We start from the raw sequence: 22296 nt of genomic DNA, 5'->3' as shown, positions 1-22296 counted from the left end.
ATGAAACCCTTGTGTGGCAATAATTTTTCATTTTAAGATAAGAATCGTTCACATGCTGATATTGCACGCGCGTCCGTCTTACGATTTGCGTCTCTTTCCTTCTCATGTACACGAACCTGCGTTCACAGGAACTTATTACTCATTCGCAGCCTGAAACTCCTTATCTTCATAATCGTAGATCATGCGTAGCTTAAATAATTGTCTATCTTGTATCTCTATGCAATAAAAGAAACTCTGATGCGAATGTTAGAGCATTATACGCGATAAAATATCGCATAATATCTTAATGTTCGCATAATATTGTACATTATGTGCGGAGAATTTATAGATATTATAACATACACAGGCAATTGAATTACTGCTAGATACATTACGTCGACATCAAAAAGCAGTATTGATAAGTATCCAGATAGTAGACACAAAATATGTATATTTTAAATGTCCGCAATGTGGGGGAAAGTAAAATATAATTATTATTTTATGACGTATTTTACGATTAAAATATAATTATTTGATTAGCATAATAAAATCATAATTAATTTATGAAGATGTTATCAAGTATAAGCGAATATATATATTATATAAATGATTGATAAAAAAAACTGAGTTGCACTATAAATTTTTATTTCAAGCGGAATATTTTATTGTGTTTGATCCGATTTATTTTATATGCATGAAGCTTCTAATATTGAGGGTGAACGATAAATAAACGTGCAAGATTTGTTCGTTCGGTCAGTCCGTGTTTCTCGAAGGAGAGACACCAAATAAATTGAAAATACGCGATTCAATAACACTCAGAAATGAAACAGGGGACATGGCGGCGTCTGTTGCAGTTCAGCCATGGCCGCTCGAACGCCTTTTCCATACTTTCGACTGGATTGTGCTCTCGATTTTCTTCCCACCGCCTCGCTCACGTCTACTACTTTGTTTTCTTGACGCGCGATACCTACCTCTAAGGCGGGATGCAGGTGAAAGGGGATGTGAGTGGGGATGGAAAGCGATTGAGTTGCCTTGATGGGTGCATCTCGACATAGTACACGGCCGAAGGTAGAGAGTATGGAGAGTATGGAACATCGTAGCTCGACCTGTAAACACTGAAGAACCATTTCTACGTATCTGGTGTGTCTTAAAAACTGTATTTCTTTATTTAACCTTTAAGCGATATTACTATGAAGAATTATATTGCAAATTTTTTTTCATGAATTTTAAGTAGTAAAAAGCTAAAATTATCCATATAATATATAGTAGAAGGAAAATACCGAAGGAATTAATTTATTTTGCAAAGGTAACAACATTGTATCATCTTGAGGAAACTGATAAACTCAGGATTTGGGAATCCTGATTTATAAAAAGTTAAAATAAACCTGTAACCTTAGTTTTTTTTTTCTAGTCTCGGCTTCAAATATTTTATTCGATTCTATGCTCCGAGAATTTTTCTTTCGAAGACACCATGTGTATCTTGTTTTGTTGAATACATGAAAAACCGAAACTTCTCTCGTAAAGCCACGACGAGGTACATCTAGCCTGACTCACATTGCTGTACATGTATCTGAAAGTAAAGCAGACACTTGTAGATGAATGTGTGATGTACTCTTGCTCGCGGCGGGTTTATATACACTGCGGAGTTATGCAAAGTATCAGTCATGTAAAGTCACGTTAAGGATTCGAAATACTTTTGTATATTCAAGATTATTTCGAAATATATTTTTGAAAAATATTATGTCCTGTAAAAGTATAACATTGTTAGGATCAAATTGAATTCTAAGAACAATAGCATTAAAAATTTAAATTAAAATTTTCTCTATTTTATATTTCTAATTACTATACAAAACTTATTATTTGCAACAGCATTAGCTTTTTATCATTTTAATCGCAAATAACAATTCTCTGAGCGGAGTGAAATAAAATTTAAAATAATGCATTGTATTTAAAGTGGTTGGTCTTTCTTGTAGTACATTTGTTTTTTTCTTGGTCATACATACATCTTGCATTTAGAGTTTTGCGTATTCACGCGTACTCTTCATGAACGTGAAAGTTGTCCACTTAGATGCAGTCGTACTATAACATTACTATTCGGCCCTCTCGTGCCGCGTCTCTTTGGGAAAACTCCTTAAGCAGTAAAGTGACGCATGCACTTTCGTAGGGGTATAAAGCGAAACGTGTCGGTAAAAGAATTGCCGGTATGTGTTACTACGCCGATATGACTGGACTGTAAAGCTAAATATGTCAAGTGGTATATCAAAGTGGCGTATGTTTCTGAGAAAACTAAGCATCCATCAGACTACGTTGGGAAAAAAAGTATTATGAGTGGTTTTTGATCCCATAATTTTAACAAAGATTAGCGTAGAACAATATTATTATTTTCCCATACAGGCAATACATAAGAAAAAGATTATTTTCATGTAACGCGCATTTGCACAACTGATTATTATAATAAATATATAGGAAATAAAGTAATTTAAACCAAGATTTAACCAGATTCATGTAGTTTCAGTGATTTTCTAACTAGAAACGCATCATATAGGAACTGCTAAAAGTTTCTGAACATGTAATTTTATAATAATTTTTTTGTCAAATTTTTTTATTATAAGGTATTATAAGTTAATAAAATTTTTATTATAATCAATTTAAGAACGTAATATTTTACTAGATTATATATTTATTTGTATACTAGATCTTGTATATTAGATCTTTATTTTTTAAAGATTTTTTTTATCTGAGCGATAACTTTAAAATTATTCATTGGCTAAAAACATTTGGCAGCCATTGTTTGTTAATAAAATTTTAATAAATGTACATATATACAACGTAGTTGAATATGTATAAGGATTAAAATTTTGAAACATACATATTGTTTTAGTATCTACAATTTCTTAAGATTTTATTTTTTAAAATACTTTATAATCATAAATATATTAAAAAAAATATTAATTTAAAACTTTTAGAATATAACAAAATCATTATTGAATTATCGAACCTAATTTGATACAGATTTATAGGACAGCCTCTATGTGTGCAAACGGTAAATAATGTGTTTGTCCGCACTAGTCGTAAATTATCGGTGTTCGGTGATAACAAATGCAATCACATGATTGTGCTCTTGATCCAATTGTTTTTATAGGTTGACTCTTATCATCAAGAGCCAACGATAATTGAATAACAGCGCCACTAAATAAGTCCAACTTAAATACTGCAAAAGCTTATGTAAAACAATTTTCCATTGAAGCATATTTCTATTGAAGACAAATAGAAGATATTATACAAAAATTAAATGAAATAAATGAGAGAGAGAGAGAGAGAGAGAGAGAGAGAGAGAGAGAGAGAGAGAGAGAGGGTGTATGTGTGTGTATAAAGTGTAAAAAGTAAATTGAATTTATAAATGCATGTTATTTATTTACAATTTTGAAAAATATTTTAAAGGAAAGTTTTAAGTACACAATATATGAACTGTACTTGTATTGAAATGCTAATTATTCAAGTCTTTGATAATTTTTTTATATTTGATAATTAATTTTATATTTGATAATTTGATTATTAGATGATTATTATGATTTTACATGTAAGATTAACGTAGAAATACAACAAAATATGACGAATCGATAGCTTGTACAATGAATTACAAGCGTCCTCCACAATATGAACTTTCAGCGACTACAACTGAAAATTACGAGACGTGATTGTAAATGCAAAAATATAAGCGTAGAAAGCAAAACCCATAATATAAAGCGAAAAGGATAAATGTAAATGCGTACACGTGCCTAATCTGATGATCAAATCGTTTCAGTTATCCGGTACGAAGGAATTAATGACGCAAAACCAATTCAATCTCAGTTCCTATTACCACGGATTCTCATTTGTTCATTTTGCTTCGTGCTGCAGAATTTCTAGGACAAGAATTTCCACTCCTCTCACGAATTGTCCTCCATTGATTTATGTTTACAGTAGCAAAATAAAATATAAATATTAATATCAATTTGGAAGTAATTTATCTTTACGATGGTAAAGAAAATATTGATAATATTGATATGTTTAAAAAAATCGATATATAAAAGAATACATTTTGTCAAGTTTTATAGAGAATGTTTTAGTTGTTATATTAAAGTTCTTCTCAAGAATTATCGCTTTCAAGTTTTGAAATTACTAAAACGAGAAGCTGTATCACAGGAAAAGCGCAATTTTAATTAAAAAAGTCAAAATAAAACGAACTACTCATGTCCACCAAAGCCTAACGTGTGCCTCATACAAATTGCCTTATTGTTTGTACGTGAGCGCACATTGTATTCGTGAGCAATGTCGTATAACGGTGCCAGCTCTGCCATTGCCCTTTTCAACGAACTGAGACGTTTCACTTTTTTTCAACTCAATTATCATTTGACTATCGTTAAAATTATTCTCCTTTTATTTAAATTATTTACTCTCGTAATTACATTGAATTATGACTACTTACGATAAACTTAGGATGGCTACAATTACACGTAGCGTAAATAATTTCGCGAAGTGTGACTGTATAGTATTGTATTTGACTGTATGAGAGCAACACACAGACTGAAATCTACCGTGAGAACGATTGAGAACTGGAAATAACTTCGTTAATGTAGTTTTTGACCACAAGTAGTGCTCCGCCTTGACCGTGGCTTAAGAATGTTGCTCGATTACAATGCATCGCGGCTGGGCTTCAGGTAATCGAACGAAAAACATGATTCGCGGGAACAGCAGCAGGCCGCTGATCACGATCACTTTGTAGTCGAGTGGGGGCGAGTGACACTAAACAGGTAGGATGATCATGTGAAACCTCGTGAAACTTACTGGCAAGCTGAAACGTGTCTAACTTCTGCATTTGTATCAGGCTTGAACACGCGTGCTTTGAACGAAATTGGCTGATAAAAATCTGCAATTGTGATAGCTCATTGTGATACGTAATGATCTTTGTTCTTCATTCATATTACAGTAACGAAGTGCGGTATAGTGAGCTTAAAAATATACGAAGTTAACGTAAGTTCTCTCGCTTTTTTTATGAGACTTAAAAAAAAATATATATATATGTATATGTATATATAAAATATTTCAAATATTAAATTAAAATCTTTGTAATACGTTTAACATATAAATAATATAATATAAATTGTTATAAAAGCACTATATTATATAATTTTTATGTATTTTTAAATACATAGGTAATAAGTTGTATATATTTCGCCAAATCCAAAATCCAAAATATTATATTTGCATAAAAAATTGTTATTTTTATAATATTTTTTCCAATTGTTACAGATGTGGGGAATATAACAGCAATTTGGCGACTTAGCATCTTATGGGTAAGTTGAAATCTTTTCTTTTATGGAAAAGGGGAAAGACAAAGAAAGAATCGAAATTATCGTTTAAACAACCAGTTCATTCTTCAATAAAAAGTTACTGAATCGTTAAATTAATATCTATTTATTATTACATGCTATTTATTAAGTTAGAATATAAAAATGATGAATTTTTAGAGTTATAAAATATTTAACTTTTGATTTATGATACTGCATGTAACAATATGTTCTTAGTATTGTAATTATTATCGAAAAAATTATAACAATATATTGTATATATTTTCTATTTATTCATTTCAATTTTCTATTTTTTATTTTGTCATTTAATATAATAGAACTGGACTGTCGCATGGGAATTCTGAGTGTTCATATATATATATCTTATTTTTTGGAGTCTCGGTAGAATTCTCGGTGTAATCTGATGGTTTATGCCAATCCGATGCTAGACCGGATAAACATAAAACATGAGACGGAGAATGGAAAAGCATATAACAAAGAAACGTTCTAGCAATACTAAGAAGCTAGGGACTAACTCGCAGGTCCATGTCGCTACGTTTAGTAGGTATACGTACGCAACAAAGCTTTCACCTTTCCCCTCACGATTCGCCATTGCTCGACGCGATATTTTATTGCGATGTGCGAAACCTTAAGTCCGCTATTTCTGAAAGCAATATTAGAAATTATTGTATTAAATTTTTACAATGTTTTCTAATTCTAAAAATTCATATATAATGAAATTCATAGATAATGTTATATATTGTTTTCACAAATACTAATAATAAAAAAATGTACGATACATATATTTGTAAAAGACAAATAAATTTTAGGGGTAAATAATTTATAATACGAGACCAACGTTTCACAGTTAAAATGGTCGAATAATAATACATGAAAAAAGAAAGCTAAAAACTATGCAAAAAGAAACTCAATGTAACAAGAAAGATTAATTTTTATGACTATAATGAAACTGGTTATTAACCGTGAGACCTTTGGTTCGTTCTAAAAGGATCTCGCAATCCAGAATAAGACATATATCTTTAAAATAGATAGGTCAAGGAGTTGAAAGGAGGAGGAAGGAAGCAGGGAGTTAATGTTTGTGTCTATGTAGATCGCTGTCAGTAATATCGAAGAGAATGGAGTATATTGCTGTACGCAGCATTTTCTTGAAAATATCTTTCTGAAGATAGCTCTATGAAAATTACTTTACGAGGTAGAAATAATTGTTCCCGCGATAAATCTTTGATAAAAATAAAGAGATGGCAGAAAGAGATTTGAGAAATGAAAAAATTTAATATAATAAATTCCGTCGTGTGTGTGAAGAAAATTTATCACACTAAGCTATATTTGATCCGAATTGAAACCAGAGAAATTAAAATTAGTTTGGTTCGCTTATACAAGATTCAGGAAAGAGTCAGAAACTTTTTAATTAAACTGAAAGAATAAGAACAGTAATTCTGTTTTAATCCCTAATGTAAAAGATATTCTTGCTTGAAATTGGATTGAACTGGAGAATTTTAATTACTGACTTACTTGATATATATATATATATACTTGTATATATATATATATATATATATATATATATAATATATATATATATATAATACTTGCAAATAGGATATTTGTTGAAAATACTTCATTAGTTCAGATTAATTCAAGACTACAATTTAAAACAGGAACAATGGAAATAATAGGTTATAGTTTTTATTAAATATAGTGTTATGTTAAATAAATATACATATAACAGTCATATGTACTCAATAAATTTAAACTGATTTGAACAAATATGAAAACGGATAAGACGAACGAAGGTAGCTAGTTTATACAAAAATGTAAACTTAGCTGATGTTATAAGAAATAATGTAGAAACCGAATAGCCTTATATACGTAGTATTTAATACCAAGTATAAAGTTTCTCTTTTCAAAAGAATTATTTCAACGTTATCGAAAAATCGTGTCTGATTTCCAATACAAAATATCATGGCGGCTGTGTTCGTCACAGTGTTGAGATTGTACAACCGGCATTTCCCCCGATCCGGGAAACTTCGTTGGGCTGGGTCCTCCGAAACGTTGGCATGCTGTACATGTCGGTACAGTGGGGTTTCGCATTGATCGGCAGGCACTAAGAGAGCTTCGCTCTGATTGGTCAGACTCCACCACATTTCTGCATTCAAGATACGAGCAACAAGGATGAATACATCCATGTCCGTTGATTAAAGAAAGACGAACTGTGTATTGTACGAAAGAGAAAGAGAGGTGACTGTCGATTTATAAGATTGAAAGAAGATAAGAGATTGAAGAGAGAAAGTAGTCTGTGATGCACATGAATAAGAGTGAAAGAGAGAAGGAGAGAGAAAAGAGGAAAGGAAGAAGAAAAAAAGGAAAAAGAAAATTAAAAATTTGAAACTATCGATCTTAGAATATAAAGGGCTGGTAAATAATAATCATATTATATTAGAAATACATATTATTATGATACAAAATTTAACAATGTTATAAGTATGTAAATCTTTAAAATTGTAATTTATTCTAAGTTGTTAATTTTTTCCAAAGCGCTTTAACTGTTTTTATTTGTAAAATAATATTTTTGGCAAAAGTTTATATTTAGATTCTATTCTTGAAAGAACCTTCTTCTATTCTTTTCTTCAATTAGATTATAACCTTCATCTTCCGCCTTTTTCATTTTAACCAGATGTTTGTTTCTCCCAATCTTTATTAATTATTCTTTTTTTCTTATTATCTTGTGTTGTATATTGACCTTATAGTCAAGATTTTACGGAAAACAGTGTGCAAATGTCATGGTAGGCTTGTGCTTAAATAAGGCATTTCAGACAATTGATTAATTAATTAGTATTTACAACAGTAACCCTTCTCTTAGTTGGGTCTTCTCTCACATTCTATTTTCTTTTTTTTTCCATTTTTATTGCTTCAGTGAAATTCAATATCGATTGCACTTTTAATATCAGCTGCATTCTCGACGTTGCAGAATATATTATAATATATTTATATATTAATTATATGGTAATTGAACATTTCATTGTATTAGCAGGATGATACCTTTGTATGTTTAAAAATTACCTTATCCGATCTACAGTTATGCGAATGTCCGAGACGCAAATATCTAAGATAGGAATTTGATGAAGATACGAATTGAACGAGATGTCTAAATTGTGCAATTATAGATTTACAGTATCACTTCTTAAAACCTTCCATATTATTAATGAAGAAATAAAGATAGAGATTTCAATTTCTTCACCTTTTAGCTTAATATCTCATATTATATCTTTTTTAAATCATACACAATTAAAACATAGTGTCGGAGTTAGAAGATATTATAATAAAGCTTTATTGTTTTTTAAAAAAAAATCTGCATATTGAAGTATTTTACGTTTTGCCTAAAGTCTTCTATTGATTAGACAGCAGCCAGCGCGAAACCCCTCGATGCATGTGGCGCCATCTTTGGAGAAAATCTATAGTCAAGTTTCGACGAAGACTCCCCTCTTTCTCTTTAACCCTCTACCCTTTTCAGAACTGTGTGTGAGAAACAGTGGATGGAATGTGGCGAAAGAGGCAGGGGAAAATCAGGGTGAAGTGGGTTGAGACCAGGCGAGACGGGTCAACCAGTCCAGACCAGTCGGTCGCGCCCCAACAACCCTGTCCGACCCCTGGAAACCGGACGAATAAGAGGGGGGGAAGACTAGTATCGATCCGAACGCTCATGTTACACGATTCGTAATCATTTTGAATTGCATGCCCGGGCTCTCGTTTCAGAGCCGCGGATCGCTGTCTGTCTGAATATATTTTAGTTAACTTGAGATTGTTTGGAAGTAGCATGAAATTATATGTAGATATACATAGGTCAAATCTGCACATATTAAGCTCTTTTTTCTCAATCTAGATTTGTTGTGTTATTTACATATAAAATAAGAAATATGAAATGTTTAATTTTTTTATTAATTAAGTAAATTGATGAAAAATTTATCCTAATGTTATTGTATTAATTTAAAATTTTATATAAATATTTTATATGATTTCTGTTTCCTCAAATTTATAAAATACTATATCCCAATAAAAATTTTTTATAAGAATATATATAAATATATGCAAATATACACATAATTATGTACGAAATATGTCCATATATTCTTCTTTTTTTTGTAAAATTATTGTTTATTCAGAAAAATAATAAGGAAAAAACACAATAATTATAATCATTTTTGCATTAATATATTCAATATATGTTTTGATATGAAAAATTTTGTATCGGGATTTAATTCCACGAAACTCTCTACATTAATAATTTCAATATCTCATTTAATAATTATTATTTAAATATAAAATACAAATTATTAAATTACGAAAACATGAAAAAAAAATCTACGTTCGTTCGTGAATTTCTTAGAAACATTTAACGTCAGAAAATTTGCAAACGCTATAAATCTATAAGTGCCCTTGAACTTCACCAATGTAACATACCAGAATACATTTCTACGTCAATATATACAACAGACCGACGTATCTCACACTCAAAACTCGCGATCGATTCGTGCCACGAATTCTCGAGGACTTTTTCGTATATCGTGTAACATGGATATAAGTACAAGCTTGGGCAACTGGCAACTAGATGGCGGCACAAATCAGTCGCTGTCATGGAGCCTGAGTGGTCCAACCAAAGCTCGAATCACGTCCTCGTAATCGAGGACATGGCGGCAGTATGGCGGCAGAATGTACGTCGTTGGTATTCCAAGCACGATTTTTTCGTAACACCCTGCCTGAGAGTTTTTTTTCACATATTTCACTCAGTCCTAACAGTATCTATAAGTTGCATGAAAATAAGACTAGTATCTATAAGTTGCATGAAAATAAGACCAATTTTTACTTGTTCGATATTTCTTATTATAATTTTAGCTTCGATTTATTTATTAGCTTTTGTTTATATAAGTTTACTCCACGAGAAACTACATTTAATATCTATTAAGATTGATTTATACTATATACAATTAATCGAATCTGTGATATAATATGTTGATAAAGTTCCGTTTTTAAATTAATTTCTGTCCAGTACACGCATTATTAAATCTATTAAAAATATTTATATAAAATATAAACCATTTAAACGCTAATCAAATATTATTGACTTGCGGTTATCATGTATTTCAATTTGAAATAATATAAATGTACGTGATCTTCATTTTTTCAAATTGTTTGAATTTGTCAAACAAGAAATTAAAATACTAAACTTAAAATAATAATTTAATAATAAACGATTTTTTAAATACTCTTCAAAATGTGCACATGCACATCTTACATATTTGCATCTGTATATCAAAATGATAAAGATTTTTTATCGTTACAAAAAAACTGTGTAGGTCGAACTTCTTTTTCGTACACTGCTACAATGTGATATATCTTCTTACATTTTATATCTCATCGAAAATGCAGTTGTGCAAAGTAAAAGAAAAAAGTGAATGTCATGTATAGTTCTTAAGTGTCCGACGGTACTTGTATTCATGAAGTATTGACAAATTCACTTCGCACGTATAAAATGTTTGAGCATAATTTTAGAAAAAATAATGTGAAAAATAACAACGAACGATAACAATCTTTATAAAACAGTTATCTCTCATTCATTAAATTGGAATCATTAACGACTAAGATACAAAATACTAAAATTATATTTATTTCAAGCTGAATAATGATTTTTGTAGATAAACTTTGTGTAATGCTATTTAATTTAGAAAAATGAAATTTATAGATAATTAAAATTGAATAGTTGAAGCTTAAATATTAATGCTTATAATACTTATGGTGCTATATTAATGATATTATAATCAATAGAAATGTAGGTATACTTTATCGACGTAAAAAAAATTATTTGCTCTCGAGATACTCTTGTATTTCATTCTTAATTTAAGCTGTTATTTGCTTTCATTTTTTTTATTGGAGTCTATTTTTTCCCCTCTATAGTAATCATAGAAAATGGATTTTTTTTTAGATAGAAAAAAATGAATATATTTCATAAATTTAGTGAGAAATATATATTGACAAAATAATGAATTGGTAGCATTTTTTATTATTTATAGTTACAGATATTAATGTAAATAAAAGAATTTTAGCATTAAAGTAATATTATTATTGTAAACTGCTATATTTTTCTTGCATTTAACATAGCATAAGTCTAATCGGCATAAAAAAGGAAAGAAATAATGAATTCACTGCGTTGCGGGGGTGATAAAAGATATGAAATTCATATCACATAAATTAAGTAAAAGAAAAGAATATATATCGTTGCAAATGCGAAGTTACTTTGTTCTAACGTGATATTATCATCGAGGCTATATACTAATTAGCTTTCATTATTTATGCACTGACAGTTAAGTACGCGAGGCGTTATAAACGAGTACAATGCTCCTCCCATATTAAAGTATATTATTTAAATAGGGCTTCAATTAAGAAAATGCGTAACTTAAATTCGCTTGATTTTATTATGAAATAAGTTTTTTATTTCATATTGTATTAAAGATTTTAATAAATATTAATAATATAAAAATTATTTTATTAAAAAAATTGGAACGTGTTATATTATTTACTTACATTTATTTGTCTGTTGCACTAATTGTTAATTATAATATTAATTTTCGTCATAATACTTATCATGTAGGTATGAATGTTTCGTAATTTGAAAGTTGCAATTAGACTTTTTATGTGATAGTCTTTAAAAAAGTTTAAGTTAAGAGAGATCTCAGAGACAAGCAAGGAGCACAAAAGAAATTCCAAGAAGAGCGGAAAAGTTAATAACTTGGTTCGGCAGTTATTGACGTAAGCAATTACGCACGATTAGGAATAATGGTCTGAGAAAAATTTTTCATTCAGCAGAGTAATCTACACAGCTGCGCCTGGCATGAGCTATGCACGACACGTATTCATTCGTTTGAAGAATCGAATTTTAGATTTCACTTCAAAATGTATAAAGTTTCTCATGCGATTGCCTGCATTATTCTTTCCGTTCTCTTACGAAAAAATTGACAGCAGTGAAATAAACCTTACGAATTTAGAAATTTAAATTTCTAATATCGTTTTGAAATCTTTCGAAAGTACTGGATTTTCTCGCGAGAACAAATAATCTGGTTATGAATGTACATCGTTTCGAAAATCTGCCGTCGGGCAACGAAACTCAACATTGAAAATGATCACTAATCTCCATTGCCTTTTTGTGTAATAAAATATTATTTATCATATTTATTTCCTTTTGAAAAATTATGAATGAGAAAATATGATTAAAATAAACGCGTTGTAGGTACAATTATTATAGATTTAATTAAATTTAAATATCATTATTTTTATTATTAAACAAATAAAAAATGTTTCTATTTTATTATAAAAATTATAAATAAGCTATATATAATAACAAAAATGTTTCTATTTTCTTTTTAATAAGCATAGCGTAAAGAAAATTATAAAATATTTTATTGTACCAGAATTGAGAATTCAGATAAATGAAAAAATTATATGCAATTTTATTCTTTGCTTATTTAATATTTTATTAATTCTAATAATTTTTTAAATTTTACCAATTTCTATATTACATCTTGTTGAGTTTATTTTTTTCTTGTAGTTTGCATTTACTTATTCTTTTATTAATTAAATTAATAATTCGTAATATTGAAAAACTATACAAGAATTTACGTTATTTATGTACTTAGCACTATTGTTTTAAAAATGGCTGTGGCATAGCGTCACAATGTTAAGCTAGAACAACATTGTTAACACCTGCTGCCATTTTATCACTCGGGTTCACAGTTGCTGGCGAATAAATTGAAATGTTTTACAATGGCACGACTAAGTTAGAGCGTTACAATTTAGAGCGTGAAATATTCGGGATTTTTTTTTATTCTTGAGACAGCCGTCGGCAATGTTATAGCAAAGCTCCCACGTTGAGAACAGCGTTCTTAAGGATTTTGTTGTTTTATTTGTGTCTTAATACTACCGCGTGGAACTTCGTTTTACTTACTGCTAACTTGATATTATTTTTAGCTTGAACATGCAGATGGTATTACGAATGTTTTGAGATGCCGACGGAACGACGTGATCGAAGAAAATACAACAAGAGCGAATAGATTTAAAATTTGTATTTGCTTGTTTTAAACACTTGTAGGATTAAAGAGTTACTAAATACACGTGGAATATTATTATTAAATTTTGGTATCCTAAAATAAAAATAAATTTTTATATTTTATATAATATAATATTATAAATTATTTAATAAATTTTATTTTCTTATCATTGATTATTAAATTACAAATTTATAATCATTACTTGTAATTATTTAATTATATTACTTCTAAAAAAGAATTTCCTTGCTGATATATTCGTTAGACAGTTTTATCTTAGACACATTTTTTCACGAAACATAAAATCAATATTTTATACTAAAATGTTTTTAAGATATTTTTATGTTTTTCATTGTTTAACATTAAATTAAGTTGAAAGAGTTTTTTTTTTGCAACTACTTACTAAGAAATTTGGAGAAGAAAAGATGCATTTCTTTTGTGCAAACGCTCCAAGTCGTAGAATTCAGCAAGCACAGATAATTTTACGCTTCCTTTTAAAACGACAGATGGGGATGGCAATGAGAGAGCAGCTGCAAAATTATTCTCTCTGTAGTATTTCTGTAGATCAGTCGAGAATCTCGTGTAGCAGCCGCTTCGTTCTTACCTTCGTTCTTTGCAATCTGTTTCCGCGCGCCCCTTTATGACGCAACGTTGAAGAAATATTGTTCCAGGCATATGCGAACTCCCAAATTTAAAGTTACTACTAACAATATCTTCTTTTTTCCGAGAAAATGTAATACGTACTGTTTGCTTTAAAAGGGGTAGACATAAAATTTCCTTTATGAAAGAATGAAAAGTTGCTCATGAATAATAAATATATTATCAATATTAGAGATAAAAATTTTTCTTTCTAAGATTTATTCGGTAGGGGATAATACCCCATGTTGATGATGCGTTAAAATACGTGGCTGTTATTTATTATCAAATAAAGCAGGATGTGCTTTCGTTGACTTTCGTTACTTTAGTATTTATTATACAACATAATATATAATGTATTAACTCATGCAAAGGAAATAATAAATTTAAAACGAGATAAGTATATATATATATATATATATATATATATATATATATATATGTATGTATACATATTATCACGAAACCACTCAGTGTTATTTTTTTCGAAAATGCTGGCCGGAGGTAAAAACGAGAACACATAGGAGTCTTCCACAATACACGGGAAAGATCTTCCTGCATCATTTCTGGAAATTGAAGTTTTGTTGTTCCACCCTATCGACTGCTTGTCTCGCAGCAACACCTATCCTCGGTTTTCTTTCGACGACACAAGACCCTCATCTTATTTCACCTCTTTTGTCTCGCCTACCGAATATCCTTCGATGCTTTTACCCCGTTTTTACCTCCCACGTACGCGCGTCTAGCTAGTCGAATCAACATTTTCATCTCGAGCAAACAGGATTCAGAAAATTTAGGAAAATTCGCTCAAAGATGACAAGGTACAGGATATATCGCAATCTAATTAATTAGGATTCTGTTTTTACAGTTTAATCACTAATAATAGGGAAATAAAATTACTAATAGAAAATAAACAAGAAAATTATTTTTATATAAAAGGGATTGACTGCTTTTGCGAATTTACCAGAATATGATTTCACATTTATTAATTTGTGAAACAATGCTTACAAAGCTTCCGATTAAAACACATTTTATCATTTCGATTTTTTTTTATATATCGGAGATACTTTCTATTTTCTTTCTAAATGCTAGATTAAATCTACACAAGTGTGTAGATTCTGCAAATAGGACATACAATGTTTTTTTTTTTACAGAGTTTATTCATTCCACAATCTTCCATACAAGATTTTCAAATTCAAATCCCGAAGCACAAGACGTACAGGAATAGTTACTATATAAATGAAAGTTTACAACTTCATAACTTCTCTGTATATAACTTTTCTCGAGGTAGCGTAGAGGACTTGAGCGTATAAAAGTTATTGGTTACTAAATACCGTAACGAATGAGAATAACGAATTTCCAGTAAGTATCGCGATCCGTGTCCGAGGCTACCCACGTGTGAAATTGCGATACACAAGGTCTCGCGTATATCCTGCGCGTTCATATATATATATATATATATATATATATATATATATATATATACGTATACACCGACGTTCACGCACGCCTAAATGATCGCGATGATAACGAGTCTCTCGCTAGTTTCCGCGGCACGAGATAGCCCAGCCGCGTCATGGCGCAAGTTGTTCTCGACACGAGTTATAATAAACTCCGTATTATATTCCGCGCGTTATACTTACTACGTGGTTCGCGAACCGCGAAGCATTGCGCGCCCGTGAAAACGCAATCATCCCCCTTTCATTCCTCATTCAATCTTAAAAATGAAATTCTCGTGTTGCCTGTTAGGATTTCTGGTAGATTTGCGGTGTGTGGTCCAAAGCGACTAACTTTAAATGATGGACATGCGAGAGTAGATTACAGTTTTGATATATCTTCGAGCTTGCGTATTTAATGTAGCAAAAGTTTTCGAGATAAGAAATTATTGTGACTACTGACTCTAAAATAATCGCGGAATTAACCCTTCGATCCCACTCTGAGTACAGCATAGCCATTTTTCTTTTTCCAATATTTTTTTTCATTGTTTATAACTTTTTTATTATACATTTGCTGCTACTATTGAGGAACAGACTTTCAAAATGCGTTTTGTCATTTTTGTTTAATTAAAGATGGCGTAGCGTTTAGTTGAAAGACTCAAGAAAGGCTGAAAAGGCATAGATATTTTGAAGAGCAATATGTTTTAACTAGACACAAAGAAAATGCATTTGTTTAACATTTTTAGCAATTGTTTAAGAATTTTGTTTAATATTTCACATACTGATTGACATATTGTTATTTTCTGTAAAGTATGTAATTTTATGCGTAACTGTGTTCCTTCTTATTTTCTGAAAATTACAAATTTTGGACAAAACACATTTTGAAAGTCTGCTCCTCTATTATGTTCTTTAATGTCGGGCATTTCAATTGAAAAAAAACATTTTTTTACAATTGGTTCATTTTTTAAAAGTTATAAACAATTGAATTGATTATGTCGTACTCAAGTATGTTGTTCTTGTTTAGCATCGAAGAGTTAATTTCTCAAAAAATATTATTTAAAAATTGTTTGAACAATTATTGATTTTTGAAATTAGTATAAATATCATTTGTAAGAAATATATAAAGAGTATTATATTTTATGATTGATGTTATATCATTAATGCGTATCATACTATTGACATGAATAAGTGCTCACGTACGCGCGTATTAATGAAATATCCTGAAATGTCACACAAATAAAAATATAAACTTTAAAATTGCACTTTCTCGAACATAATACTTTTGTTTTAAATCGCACGATCATCAAAACAGTTGATCTTCGCGGTTAAGGGAACAATTTTACGAGATATGTGCTTTTCCAACGGTGCGGATCCATTTTTACGCTCAATCGATACGAGGGGACATCAGGGCGCAGTAAATCATACATTTATAACGCGACGCTGTTCACGTCGGCCAATATTCTCTGCGACGGCGCAATATGACGATTATGGAAATTGTATTTACCGAAGACTCACGAAAGTCTCTGTCCTACGGCCATTCTCGCCGTCCTCTCTCGCATAAATAGCCAAGTACCATCCGCAAATGTCGCGTGACAACTTACGGCGATTTACGGCTGATCGCGGAGGAAAAGAAAAAAAAATTAAATCTTGCACAGAAGCGCCTCAACTTTTACCGGACGGGTCATTGTAGAACGATGGAAAAACACTCACCTTACGAACAGGTGCGTGATGGAAAGGATGGACAAGTGTATTCCCGTAGATCCTTAACCTGGCTACAACCTTGAGGAGTCCAGGAACGTTTCACAACGAGCACTTCCTTCGCGAGACCTTGAAGCAAAACTGTCTCGTGCTACCATGGCTTCGAGCTGCTAGTTGTTACGATTTTTTTTCCAAGACAATAGTGGTAAAAGGGTTGAGCTTAACCTTTTCGCCTAATCGAAGAAAAAGGTTTTTTTGTCGTCCTTTCGTTTTTTTGAGTGGTTCCTCTCTTCCTGGTTTAGCCTTCAGCGTTCCAGGCTAAAATACGGTTTATTACGGCGCGAAACGTTCACGTCTTTTGATGTTTTATTGTCAAGGTGAACTTCAGGTAAAATGGTCGTCATTGGACGACGTGATGTGGAAAGGGTTATAAAAGAGTGTTTACGCGTCAGAATCGATTGTCCTCTTTAACTTGTTGACTTTAACCGCGAAAATTGTTTTATTACTATACTCGGATGTGAAAAAGATTTTTCCAGTAACTACAATTATTAATAAGTCCAATAACTGCAATTATTAATAAATGTTTTTTATTTATAAAGTTGGAAACATTAAATATTTGTTGAAATTATGATTGTAATTTCAACAAAGAAATTTGCAATAATTCTGCGTCCTCAAGTTAGAATATTATTTTGTTAGAAATATAAGGAAGCGCAAAAAATAAATATTGCTCATTTACTACATAATTCAAGTTATCATTTTTAGTTGCTTGTAAAAAAGAATAAAAAAATATATTTTAAATGAACATAATTTTATTCTTCTGTAATTAATTATTATACTTAAATTGTATTTTAAAATTAATATTATAATATAAAATTTTAATAATTTAAAATGTTCAAACTTATTTTCTGGAGAACATTGTTATTTAATTGTTATATTATAGCAAATGAGTGATTAACGTGGATTGTGTGTGATGTAGGGATTACGAACGATTTTTATAAATAAATTTTATGATGAATTCTCAATTGGATCAGGCTATCATTCTATAATCTCTCGCAAATGACTTTAGTTCTTTTTATTCTATACAAATAGAATTGGCAGGGGAATGTACCTCGGATAATGCAGAAGAGCGACACATAGTTCTTGGCGTGTATTCGTGGTCACGGATGATCTCGTCACATTTTGTGGTAGAACAAGGGGGCTGCGCGCGCAACAGTTCAATACGAGCTACTGTGGCTGACCCAGCCTCTTTAAGTCTCGAATATGCGTGTGTGTACTACATAACACCGAGCTGTGGCTTCTCGCCTACTCACGAAAATGCATCTCGTCTATTTTCCCCGAGCTATTCTCCTTTGCATCCGATCCTCCTTCCTCTTACCCCCTCGTCCAGCCCTTCCATTTCGTCCGTCCTACAAAGTTTCCTCACGTTTCAGCCCGAAAGACAGTTCGCATGGTAAATACTTGCTTATTGCGATATTCCGTAGCGTAGTGTTAGTTTTCCCTATGCGCGCCGGAATACAGCTATTTACTTTTGTGATTCTTCGTGGCTACCGAGCAAACTTTTGTATTAAGGTAGCGAAACTACCCTACGAATCATACGTATCTACATTTGCGTACATTATTCGCCGAATACTTTCTTATTTGCGTGTGAAAGCATGTTCCGTTTTTTAAGAGTTGTATTATTGAACGAATAAAGTTTGTAGTGTAGAAACTCCTTTGGAATTGCTAGGACGATCCGTGCATGACAAAGTGAAGACCTCAAAGTAAGAACTCAAAGAAACTTGACAAGATCTTATGCTTAGGAACAATATTTTCTTAGCATATCATTTTTATTTTTAGTAAATGTGTTTTATGTTAACACAATATTTTAGTTTTTTAAACGATGATATAATATTTTCGGGTCTTGTATATTTACAATATAAAATTTTTTAAAGATATATTTTTTTAAAATTTTTTCGCGCGCGAATGTATTTTTATTTTATGTATATTATGTGATATAGTGTAACAATTATTTAAGCACATTAAAATCAGCACATTACACACTGAGGAAAAGAATTTATTTAACTAACTAAACACATTTAATTGTTTGCAGATTTGGTTAATTCAAAAAACAAATTTTATTTTATTGAATTTAACCGTAGTCTGCTTAAGGACGTTTTTCGAAAAAAAATCCATTTTCTTTAGATTTTTTTGAAACTTACAGATAAGCTTGTTTTATCTTGAATATATGTGCTTTAAAAACTCAATAATAGAATTAAATAGGATTAAAAATCGAAATATTCTACTTAAAAAAAAAAACAAAATTGAAGCGTTTAAAATATATATACATATATATAATATATACATATATATACATGTATATATATATACATAGGATCCCTATCTAAAACTTATTCGAAAGTGGTCTTTTTATCCACTGTAAAAAAGTTTTTCTTAACAATTTTTTTGAAACAATGAGACATAAAACTTGATATCACAAGGAATAATATGAAATTTGTCTGAATATGGCTTCCGGTATTCGTTTTTAAGAAATCATAGAGCAAAGTAAGTAATAAAATAAATAAAGTCACTATTTTTTCGACCGGCGGCAGTAGCGAAGGCGGAAAGCATTTTATACTGTATAAAAAAACTTGTATAAACACATTAACACTTATGGAATATCTTATACTATATAAAAGTGAAATAAATTTTTATAAAAATTTTCATAATGGCGAGCACTAATGTGTTCATTAGGTTGAGCACAACTACAGTCGGAGAACGTCCTTAACATTGAATAGTTTGTTAAGCAGACTGTAGTTAAATTTGATTAAATAAAATTTGTTGAATTAATCAAGTCTGCAAACAACTAAATATGTTTAATTCGTTGAACAAATTTATTTTCTGTGCATGAATTTCATGAAAGATTTAAAAGAACTCGCTATTTCTCGAAAAAGTTTGTTCGCCATAATGCAATTTTGGAATTTAGATTAAAAAATCAGAATTCCCACCGCAACACTGTTTTCTCACTTCTGACACGAAAAAGGAAAGGAAAATAAAAAAAGCTTCGCCAGATTGCAGCCGAAACGTGCCGTCAGCTTGCATTTGAAAGCATATGAAAAGAGGACGGAAGAATGTTCCACAAAATAATATGAAGCGAAACGAATTCCCGAGATAATTGCCTTCAGAATTTCATGGTTAGGTGTCAAAGAGTAGCAGCGGCATGCTACTTTTTTTTTTATACGTATAAAGTCGCGAAAAAAAAAACGCGCGGTATCACAACGAAAATGGAATGGCGAATGTACAATATTATTACACAAGCGCGTATATATTTTATACGTATATAGTATATATATGCGTATTACATATACACATTTTTTCTTTCTGCCGGTGTAACCTTCGAAAGAGGCCATTTTTTAAGATTAACGAAAGATGAGAAAAGTTTTAATGCACCGCTGTGATGCCGGAGCGCAAGAGCGTTCTCACGCCAACGTTGATATCTACAACGTCCATTAAAGCAAAGTGAGCCCCGGGTTACGAGGCCTTGACGCGGGACAAGTATTTCAGTCTGATTGAAGTACTTACTGAAGTTACTTGTTGTCCGATGGCCGTGGATCATTTCATGTAAAGTTCGACATGACTGACTCAATAAGGCGTTGTTTAAATAAATGACTCGTGATACTCCTCTCTTTTTTTTTTTCAGAAAAACTCACGACTTCAAATTATTGTACACAATTACACACTGCGAATCGAGTCGGATGAATTACGTAAATTTATGTATTAAATGATTTCATCTTGCGCAATCAGGATTGCATCGTGTTATACGGGTGTTTAATTGTACCGATAAAATTTTTCTCTACAAAATATCGAGAAGAAGGATGTATCGCCGCGGTAATCACGAAACGTACATAAAGTTACATACTTGATGACGCTTTACGGCGATGCGTTTCGTTACTTTGACAATCGTAAAATGAAAAGTGCGTATTCTCTCGATATATCACTTGCACTTCTCGATCCAATTTGCCGATGATGCGATTGGTTAATTTTACGCAATCAACTTTCTATCGTCTCGCGTATCGTCGATCGGAATCACGGCGATAATTCGTTTCAGGCGTAAAAGTAAATTACGTTATTTATTTGCATTTATCAGAGAGAAGAAAGCAGAGTGCACTCTGTGTGCGAATCGGTAAATGTCAACATATATTTGTGTGCAACTGCGCGGGACTTGGGAGATAAGCAGAGTCGTTCGTACATGCAGATCACACGTGGAACCCTCGTTACACCAGATAAGGAAAATCCCGTCTCTCTCGAGCACTTAAACGCGTTAAACAGTCTTTACGATGCCGTACGCCCGTAAATCACATTCTTTCCGTCACGTTCCGTATTTTCGTAAGACGCCGGAAGAATGTTAAGTGGAGTGAAGACTTATGGAATGTGATAACAGGATCGAAACGTATTTAGATGGTAAATACTTGTCACCGTAAAAGAAAATTGTCGCGATTTTACTCTTTGGTTTACATGAAATATATCGAGACTATAACGAACGTCTTATCAAATTAATCTAACATTTGAATAAGTTGTATATTTAATCCACGATTTGTGATGCAAAAATGTTATTCACTTGACAAAAACAAAGTAAATTATTTGAAGTGTGGTTAAACTTATTTTTCTTAAAATATGAATTTCTAATAGAGCAATTTTAAAACTTAAAAAATTTGTTCAAATAGATGAATAATATATTTCCTAAAATATAAATCTTTCTATATTTTTATATAAAACATTATGTTGTTATGATTTAATATTATTTACATATAGCTTTATCAAGAATTGTTCTTGAAAGTCATTTCTTATTTCAAAAAGATATTTAAATTGAGTCCATATATTTATAGTTTACATCCTAATGTGTTATATGTTTGTTATATGATTATATGATTATATCAATTATAATATTTTATTTAATATTGTATACAATATTTTTTATAACATATTTTGTTATTATTAGAATTATATTGGGTCATTTAAAAAGTATCCGCGGTTTTTTCATTCAAAAATTGAACAAAAAACCGCGGATACTTTTTAAATGACCTAATAGAAAGATAGATACTTCAAATTTATTCATACTTGTAACTTTCG

At 30.9% G+C, this 22296-nt stretch overlaps 1 protein-coding gene across 10 annotated transcripts in view; it reads left to right on the top strand.

Moving 5' to 3' along the window:
- Ubx (ultrabithorax) overlaps positions 1-22296 on the top strand; it is a 388698-nt gene that overhangs the window by 53105 nt on the left and 313297 nt on the right. For 5 of the 10 annotated variants that reach the window (XR_015544139.1, XM_087403017.1, XM_087403016.1 and 2 more), the window contains exons 2-3: positions 834-1119; positions 5272-5315. The gene's annotated coding sequence lies outside the window, so the exon portion shown is untranslated. Of the gene's footprint in view, positions 1-833; positions 1120-2646; positions 4993-5271; positions 5316-22296 lie in introns of those variants that run through there. The other 5 variants (XM_087403023.1, XM_087403021.1, XM_087403019.1 and 2 more) reach the window with 3 other exon arrangements.

This window comes from Acromyrmex echinatior, chromosome 2 (genome assembly GCF_024713525.1).
Source record: "Acromyrmex echinatior isolate Ae372 chromosome 2, ASM2471352v2, whole genome shotgun sequence".
Lineage (NCBI taxonomy): Eukaryota > Metazoa > Arthropoda > Insecta > Hymenoptera > Formicidae > Acromyrmex > Acromyrmex echinatior.
The sequence above is the reverse complement of the archived record's forward strand: the minus strand, read 5'-3'. Positions and strand labels throughout refer to the sequence as shown.